This window comes from Selaginella moellendorffii, unplaced genomic scaffold (genome assembly GCF_000143415.4).
Source record: "Selaginella moellendorffii unplaced genomic scaffold, v1.0 SELMOscaffold_40, whole genome shotgun sequence".
Lineage (NCBI taxonomy): Eukaryota > Viridiplantae > Streptophyta > Lycopodiopsida > Selaginellales > Selaginellaceae > Selaginella > Selaginella moellendorffii.
Genome location: NW_003314301.1, coordinates 116,200 through 125,673, shown reverse-complemented (window position 1 = coordinate 125,673; position 9,474 = coordinate 116,200).

The window sequence follows — 9,474 nt, the reverse complement described above, 5'->3', positions numbered from 1 at the left end:
CCCACCCCCCCCCTCTTGCCTCACCCCCCCAAAAACAATTGACATCTGTGTCGATGTATACTCTAGTCTAGACCACCACTAAAGAAACAACTCAAAAAAATTCACAATGTTCACACTTTGTGAAAAATGCACCAACTTAAATGAGTTAAAGTAACCTCTTTATTTAACATAAATGCACTATAACTCAAACACCTTCCGACCATCGCCAACAAAGAAATAATTAACAAAGTTAGCCACTATTGTTGCTCTAGATGTCATCCAACTTACAAAAGATGATATGCCCCTATTGACAAGTCACATAGAGAGAGAAGTTGGGCCCCAACCCTTCTAAACACTCAAAGAACAAAAACCTCAAAGAAGTTTATAGCCAAGTTTCACCTATTAATGATCATAAATCTCATATAAATTAACTTCAATGCTAAAAACAAAATCATGATACAACCCATAATATCCTTCTTCACACATCTAGATGCTATATTTTATAATGCTAAAGCTAATGAAAAGTATATTTGCATCAATCCAAAAGCCAAGTGCAACGAACCTATACTCAACAAGTGATCACCAAAAAATCCTTCATAAATCCATCTTCTATAGCAAAACATAACTCACTTCATAACAAATATATGAAGAATTATCAATGATCGCTATATCCTCAACTCAAACCCAACAAAGAACTAACAACTTTAATATTGATCATTAACTCTTCCTCTCGTAAAGCTAGGATAGTTCATAACTAAATCATTTTTCAAAGAAAAGTCAAAGCTCAACCTTTATTAAATAATCTTATCTAGAACATAACTAACTCAAACTTGCCACTCAATTCATTTGAATGCCAATATAATTGTTAACTAGCAAATGTGCAAATGCTAATAACACAAAATTACAGGCAAATCATCAATACTATCTACATTGAGACTAATGAAACTCAATATTAATTTTATGGAGAGACATTTCACTTCACTCAAATCTCAACATCAATAATGTCAATGATAGGACATCACTTTAATGCTATCAACACTAAAACAAAGCTAAAATAAAGCAAAAATGAATCACCACTCAAACCTTTTTAGCAACCAAGCTAACTAACGTTGAAGATATCTTACTTAGTATCTGAGACCAATCCTTTAACAATGCTTAATTATAAATAACACATTATCAAGAAGTGAATCACCATATCCAAAACTTAATATAATCTAACACTATAGACTAAATGCAACCAAATGATATTAACAAAGATGGAATCAACATGTCAATATGGAAAAACCATGCAAGCATATAATATTATCCTCTGCAACACTATAAGATAAAGCAAATCTATCATTGCTAAATCATCATTAAGTGAAGCAAGTATTAGCAGTCCTCAATGAATTCTACAAGCAATCATTAATCACTAAACAACTAACAATCATTCTTTAACTTGCCTTTACAAGACCTAAATACTAAACTCACATCATTGAGTCATATACTTGTATAACAAAAAGGTAACACCCCAAGTACGAGATATAAAAACATGGATAAGCACAAATTAAATGACCACTCGAATCCAATCAAATTATAATAAACTCATCAATACATCTAGCCAATAGCTCTAAACATGTTATGAAGAGGCTAACTATACATGATCAACGCTCAGTCGTAACTAAAGTGACAACCAAAAGATAGACTCATATAATACACAAATTCTTAATAGATAATGCTACAATATAGGTACTAACAGCTCAACCTCAACAACTAAGTTGGACATTATCATCCTCAACCAAGGTGTAAAGCTATCAAGACCACATTAAGATTAGTGAGAGCTTATTATTCTATAAGCAACTAAAGAAAACAACTTGAAAGACGATCCATAAGGTTCAAATATAAAAGGAAAAGGCCCATAAATAAGAGTGCACCCCCTTTTTTAATTGGTTAATAATCTTTGGATACTCGGGATTAAACATCCTTAGGTTTGAATAGTATTGAGTTGGGTGACTTCCCAAGAAGTCCAAACTTAAAAACTTACATTTGGTATCGGAGCGAGTCTCAAATTTGACTCTGTTGATTGGCTTAAGGGAATCGCACCACATGTTGATTACATTTGGTAAATTTAGTTTGCTCTAGCTAGGCTCAACCCAAGGGGTAAGGTGTCAAGAGAATGAGGCTCTTGAGAGAGCTGTAGCTTTCAACTTACATTCACAAGGGTGTAAACTTATAGAAAAGTGTGGTGAATTGTAAGTAATAAAAAAAAAACGACTTAAGAAACAATCCATGGGGTTTAAATATAAAGGGAAAGGGCTTATGTGTAAGCAACCAAAGGGAACAACTCAAGAGACAATCCATAAAGGTTTAAATATAGAAGGAAAAGGCCTATATGTAAGCAACCAAAGGGAACGACTCGAAAGACAATCCATAAGGGTTCAAATATAAAGGGAAAGGGTATATAAATAAAAGTGCACCCCTTTTTCCAATTGGTTAAAGGTCTTGGGATGTTTGGGGTTAAGCGTCCTTGGGTTTAAATAGTACTAGGATGGATGACCTCCCGGGAAATCCAAACTCAGAAGCTTACATTTGGTATCAGAGGGGTTTCGGGTCCAACTCTGTTGGTTGGCTAGGGGAATCGCACCACATATTGATTGACATCTAGTTGGTCTAGTTTACTCCCGCTGGGCTCAACTCGAGGGGTAGAGTGTCAAGAGAGTGGGGCTCTGAGCCATAGCTGAGGAGGGCTATGGCTCTCAGCTTCCATTCACGAGGGCGTGAACTTGCAGGGAAGTGTGGTGGATTGTAAGTAATTAAAGGGAACAACTCGAGAGATGATCCATAAGGGTTCAAATATAGAGGGAAGGGGCATATGAATAAGAATGCATCCCCTTTTTCAATTAGTTAAAGGTCTTGGGATATTTGGGGTTAAGCATCCTTGGGTTTGAATAGTACTGGATTGGGTGACATCCCGAGAAGTCCAAACTTAGAAGCTTACACTATGAACAAGAGTGTACCCCCTTTTCTAATAGGTTAAAGATCTTGGGATATTTAGAGTTAAGTGTCCTTGGGTTTAAATAGTAATGGGCTGGGTGACCTCTCGAGAAGTCCAAATTCAGGAGCTTACACTCTCATAAAATGTAACGAAATGCAAAGTGCAATCTACCACCAAGTATAACATTATAAAAGAAAGGCATAAAGGTCACCTTTCTTAAAAAAGCGTAATAACCACTTATTTACACCAACTTTGAACTTTATTTACTCAATTGCCTTAACCCTAAAAGTTAATATCCCTTTTAGGCTCCATCATATAAACTATTTACTAAAGTTTAAACTAATTAAAGTCAACTCTAACCCTTTCACCAATTTATACTGACTTTCAAAAATGGAATGGTTTCTAGGCAAAATGATTAATAGATTAACCATTGGAAAATTGTATGAAAATTTGTGGAAAATTTTCTATCTCAGAGAAAAAATGACTCTCAATTTAGGAATACAAATTTCAAAACTCAACCAACTTCCTCCTATATTGTGAATATAACTTCGGGTATTGAAAGATACTTGTCGGCAAGTTCTTATGGGCACTCTCTCTTTACTGCCATATCAGCAAAAAAGTCAGTACTGTTGGTTCCCTTTATTAACCCCTTTTATTCAAGTGTTAGTAAACTAAACTTAGCATTTGTACTTAGCCAAATAAACATAAAGAAGGAATTCCTAAGTGTCTATTTAGCCAAACATACTTGGCCCTGCTTGTTAGTTCTTTTTTGCTCTGTCTTGCACTGGCTTGGCAAAAGCCCTCACGTATTAAGTCTAATCCCTTAATATCACTATATGATACTTTACTGTATTTACCAAACACCTTTGCTATTATGCCTTTTGTGTTAGTCTCATTTCGGTCCCAAAAATTATTTATAGAAAGTGGCTAGACTTGCTCATTTGGCATATCTACAAAATATAAAGATTGTTCTGAACACAATAGTGTTTGTCCCGTGGCCAAATTTGCAATCTAGGGATATTCCATATTTAGTAAGTTTTGAACTTGTCCTAGAGACTAACTCCTAATATTAAGGGAGGTTTGGGGTGAAAGCCCAAAGCATGTGTTCCTCAAAGTGGGGAGGGGTTTAAATGTATAGTAGGGATAGTAGTTGGAATGCACATCCAACCACCTAAGACATTAGTTTAGCTTCTGCTAAGTTGTATCGCTCTTTGTTTTGCATCCCGCTTGGGTCTAAACCTAAGCTCCATGTTGCTTTAGTCGGTGGGGTACCCTCCTCCTCGCTGTGAGACACAAAATCCCTAGGCCCCAAAGTGGAGCCGGAAGGGTGCCACGTGGTAGTGGCTGAAGCGAAAGCCAAATGAGCGTAACACGTTTGGACTAAAAGCTCCAACTTGATAGGTCGAGAGCAGGAGTGGAACTCCCAACAAGTGCTCGAGGAATGAGCACGAAGCGAGCAATAAGCGAGGCTCTAAAAAAGGGACCCAAAAAGGACTAACACATGACACATGGAAGTGTCCGAGATGGACCCGAGATAGAGTCTGAGATGGAGTCCGAGGTGGACCCGAGGTGGAGTCCGAGATGGAGTCCGAGATGGAGTCCGAGAAGGACCCGAGATGGAGTCCGAGATGGATCTGAGATAGAGTCCGAGATGGAGTCCAAGATGGACCTAAGATGGAGTTCGAGATGGAGTCCGAAATGGACCTGAGATGGAGTCCAAGATGGACCCTAGATGGAGTTTGAGATGGAGTCCGAGATGGACCAAGACGGAGTCCGAGATGGAGTCCAAGATGGAGTCCGAGAAGGACCCGAGATGGAGTCCGAGGTCGAAACCGAGACCAGGACCGAGATCGGGACCAAGACCGAGACCGAGACTGAGACTGAGACTGGGACCGAGACCGAGACCGAGCCCGAGCCCGAGCCCGAGTCCGAGTCCGAGTCCGAGTCCGAGTCCAAGTCTAAGTCTGAGTCCGAGTCCGAGTCCGAGTCTGAGAGGGTGAAAGCCCAAAGCGTTCGTCTCCCAGACCCTGGGGGGTTTGGTGAGCTCCAAAAGTATAGTAAGGGGGAGGACTACAGTGGAGCCAGTTTGGCCAGGAAAGGCCAGTTTGGCCCAGGAAGGCCAGACCCAGTGTTGGGTGATGAACTGACTACTAGGAAGTCCAAGACTAGAGTGAATACGGACCGACAAGTGGGGTAGCTTAGTGAAGTGTTCAAGAGCTGACTCTAGTTCCCCCGGGAGATCAACTGGCCGATGCTCCCAGTCCAAGTGTGGGTGGCACTACCTACTTGGATACCAGGCGTGGCTCAACGGAACCTCGCTTTAAGCCCATGGCTAGAGCACCTAAAGGCGGAAGGCGGGGAGAATACCCACGGGGCTCGCGTAGGCCTATGGTGTTCCGAAATGTTGTCCCGAAGTCCCAAATGGGGGGAAGGAGGAAGAGCAGTCCTTTAGTGTAGTGACTAAGGATACAATCACATGGTGAGGAAGTCCTGGAGGACCATGGGACTTAGTGGTCGGGCCTGTGGGCCTTGATCGAGTGGCAGTGTTTGCGAACATGGCCATGGATGGAAAAGGGACTTGGTAGGAACTGACAAAGGGATATTGGGGAAGGTTATTCCCCATGTCTGTGGGCATCCTAAGGATGTTAAGGAGTGGATCTGGGATGACCACTCGTGGACGGATGGCCTAGTCTTGGAGAGACGGGATTGTGATGCAAGTGGTATTGGACCACTAGTGCGGCAAAGGTGAATGAGCATGGCCTTAACGTAACGGGCCGATATGTTAGTGGTACCTTTGGGTGTCAGTCTTGGGACCGGACACGTGGAGCACTTGGACTAAGTGCAAAGGATGAGTGGCATGGATGCCATCCTCGGGGCTAGCAAGTCCCAAGTCCTGAATTAGACTTAAGGAGGTTGTGAATGAGATTCCTCCAAGTGGTCAAAGGTGTGGTTAAGTGACTAAAGTAGAATGGAAAAATTAGTCGCTTACAACTTGGTATCGGAGCTATTCCTTAGTCCGACTCTTATTGGTGGCCAAATATATCACCACTTGTATTGGAATTGGAAAGTCCTAGATATGGACCTATCCTCTAGGAGTAGCATATCGAAAGGACATGCTTCTTCGCTCAAGTTCATGCTTGAACTTGTGCACGATGTGGTGGATGGAAAAGGGCCAATAAGGGAACGACTTTGGGATCTTGGGAACAGTATAAGGGTTTCCTCAGAGAGTTGAGGATGTGATCCAGATGAGTGTTTGACTTAGCAAACTGGCTAATGTAGTTGTGGTAAACAATTACAGTTGGGATCACGGGAAAGATGTAGACTCCAAAACGATAAAGGAGTCACAAAATTACCCTCATATAGTTGAGGCTGGTACTCATAACTTTGAGACTGGAATTAATGACTATGGGAGGTCAAATACAGAAGAGGACACAAGTCCTTGAAATAGTAGCCAGGGCTACCTTTAACAAATGCTGGAACAACCCAAGGAGTTGGGGGTGTACTTAAAGATGAGTTGCTATTCTCATCACATGGACAAGTAGTCATAAGGGGCAAAGGTTAGCCCCAAGAAAATCATCAAGTGTCGGAGTGACACTTACAAAGATGGTCCTTGTGAATAGGACATGAATACAAGCAATTGTATTCCAATGAGTTGGCACCTCGCTCGCAGGTTGTTGGATTAGCAAGTCCAAAATGCTGGATGACTCAAATGGAGTCAGGGAATGGTCCTAAGGGATTGGTTGAAGCATTTGGACTGAGGTGCATAGTGCCCCATAAGGTATGGGGAGGATCGTAAAATCCAAGTATAAGAACAGGAGATATCTCATTGATGGCAGAATGTGTCATACTAAAGTTGTGGGAAAGATGTTCCCAAAAGAAAGCAATTTTGGCCCAGAGTTTGGGGCAAACACTATGGTGCGGTGCTAATAGATAGTTAGCATAAGAAACAACTATATTGGTCTTGGCAAAGACCTAGACACTAATAAGTAGTGTCATAAGGGTAGGCTCGTAGAGCCGATGGTGTGGAGACACTAAATGTGCCAAAGTGTGATACCTTGAGGTTATGTTGGTGGGTTCATAAGAATCCCTTGCCAAGGGAATCCTAACGGAAATGGGAATGGCATATCCTAAGCTGGAAGGCATGTGGTAGAGTGTGGTGACCAAAACAATGATGGAAGTGTGGAAGCACCAACAATGAGTTGTAGGACTTGACAACTATGAGGCAACTAAGCAAAAGGTGCAAGATAATTGGTTAAACTGGTAGAAGGTAGCTACCCAAGACTTTTTAATGGTATAAAGAAGTTAGATATACCTTTACGAGGGATAAATTGCTTATGTTGCGATATAGTAAGTCAATGTCATAAAAGGGAATGTTCATTGTCAAATAGGCCATCATTTGGGACACCAAAACACTCTAGGACACCATGAGGTGGTGTTTGAGGTTGCGAGGGCAATAGATAAGGCCCAAGGGACTAAGTCCCTAGCGAATGATGGATAGAAGGTGCTATCCAAATGTCCAAAGTCGTGAAAAAAGGAAAAGGCTGTCTACCCAAATTGGACAAAGCCAAAAATGAAATTTTGGCAAAGCAAGTGATGGGCATATAAAAGCCCATAAGCAACAACGTTAATCCCGGTGTGTGGGATTATAAGGTGAGCATACCTGGATTGAGGAACCACTCCTTAGGCTATCGGGTAGGTTCATCCTTAAGAATACTTGTTAAGGCATGATAGAAAGTGCAAAACTATCCTCCTAGTCTAGAGAAAAATTACCGAAGGAAAGGTGTGAAGCCAAAGACAAGTAATAAGGGGATAGAACCAAACCATAGAAATCAAAGGGCATAACCAAGGGTGGTTATGCCAATTGGGAGTAGAGAATTAAGTGGGGGTTCGAGGGTGTTGTTGTTAGCAACCGTGATGCCATGGAGAGTCTAAAATATGGAATTATCCATACTAGACTATATGGCAACTAAAAAGCTTGCAAAAGAGAGGCCTTAGCAAGCTAAGGGACAGAGTTCCTTCAAGGTTCCCAAAGATAATTTTAGGTAGCTTAGTACCTAGAAATGCCAAGTGTAAATAGTTCATGGAACGTGCGAAACCAGAGTGGCGCAACAGAAGTGTGGTCTTGAAGCTTGCCATGAGGCAAGGCTATCAAGGTTAGGGAAGTAGTTCCCGAGTGTTCAAAGAGAGGGCTTTGAACGAAAGTCGATGGTCAAGGACTTTCACGCTTATGCAGGAACCATGTTACGGTGGTCGGAGGACTTGCCAAGCGAGATTTGCAAGTCGGGGGAACAAATACCCTAGTTGAAGGTGATAACTTCAAAAGGGTGGACCATGGGGCTAAGCATGGAGGAGTCCATGTATGATCACAGACGTGTCAAGTGAGAGGACTTGGCAGTGTGGAGGAACTAGGTTCCTAAGCTGTGATCTATAGCATGTTTTAACTATAAGTTGGTGCACTGGCGTGAGGAGTCATGCCAGGCATCTTGGGTGATGCCTTCCGTAGATGCATATACGGAGGTTGGGTTCAAGTCCCAACCCTCTAATGCTTAAGTTCGAGTCCTAAATCACTAGGGCGTGGTGATGGTTTGGAATATGAGGACACTCATATTTCGGTGGTCATGGACTCTCAATGAGGAGATTGGCTTGGGCACACCACCAAGCGGGGGATGCCCTGGAGTCGTGATGCACAGTTAGATTGCTTAGAATGAAAGTTCGGCATATTTAACTTGAACACTTTGGTGCAAAGGGCACCAAGGACGTGGTGAATGAGATGGGGACATCCAGTCTTAGTGGCTATGGATCCTTGGCCCGAAGGGCTGGCTTGGGCGCACTGCCAAGTGTAAGGGATGCCCCCAGGGTCATAATCAACAACTTAGAAGGTGGAAGACTTAGTTCCTATTGATAGACCTTTTAAGGGGTCAAGATGAGATCACTAGGTAATCTTGTGGCTAAACAAGGACAAAGTCTTTGTTTGGGTTAAAGAATATGATTCCTAGTTCAAAGTGTTGATTTGAACTATTGATAAAGGTGTGGCTTGGTCAATGTGACCAAGTGAGAAGAACACCTAAAAGAAATAAGCTATGTCAATGCTATGGCATAGTAAGTCTGAGGAAAGTAATCTCTATAAAAGATCCAAATGAGGGTCTCAAAAAATTGGGCCATGGATAGAGCCCACGGCAGAAAATGTTAAAGAGACGTACTAAGGGTGAACACCCTCATATCAATTCACCTCAACATAATTTTTATGATTAAACAGCATGCTTAAACTTCAAATATCATGCCTATATTTCTTACATCTAACACTATTCTCTACAAATGCTAATGAATACCCAAAATTGATCATAAAGACTATATTTTTTAATATCCATATTGTATATACACTTTTTTTTAATCATTTTCAAATTTCAATGTGAAGCCAAAACACTAACAAGAAAAATGACACAAAAAATCAAGTTCTAAGGAAAATTCCTCAATTACACACTTTCTCCATTTAACAATTTACTTCAAATGCTAACAGATAA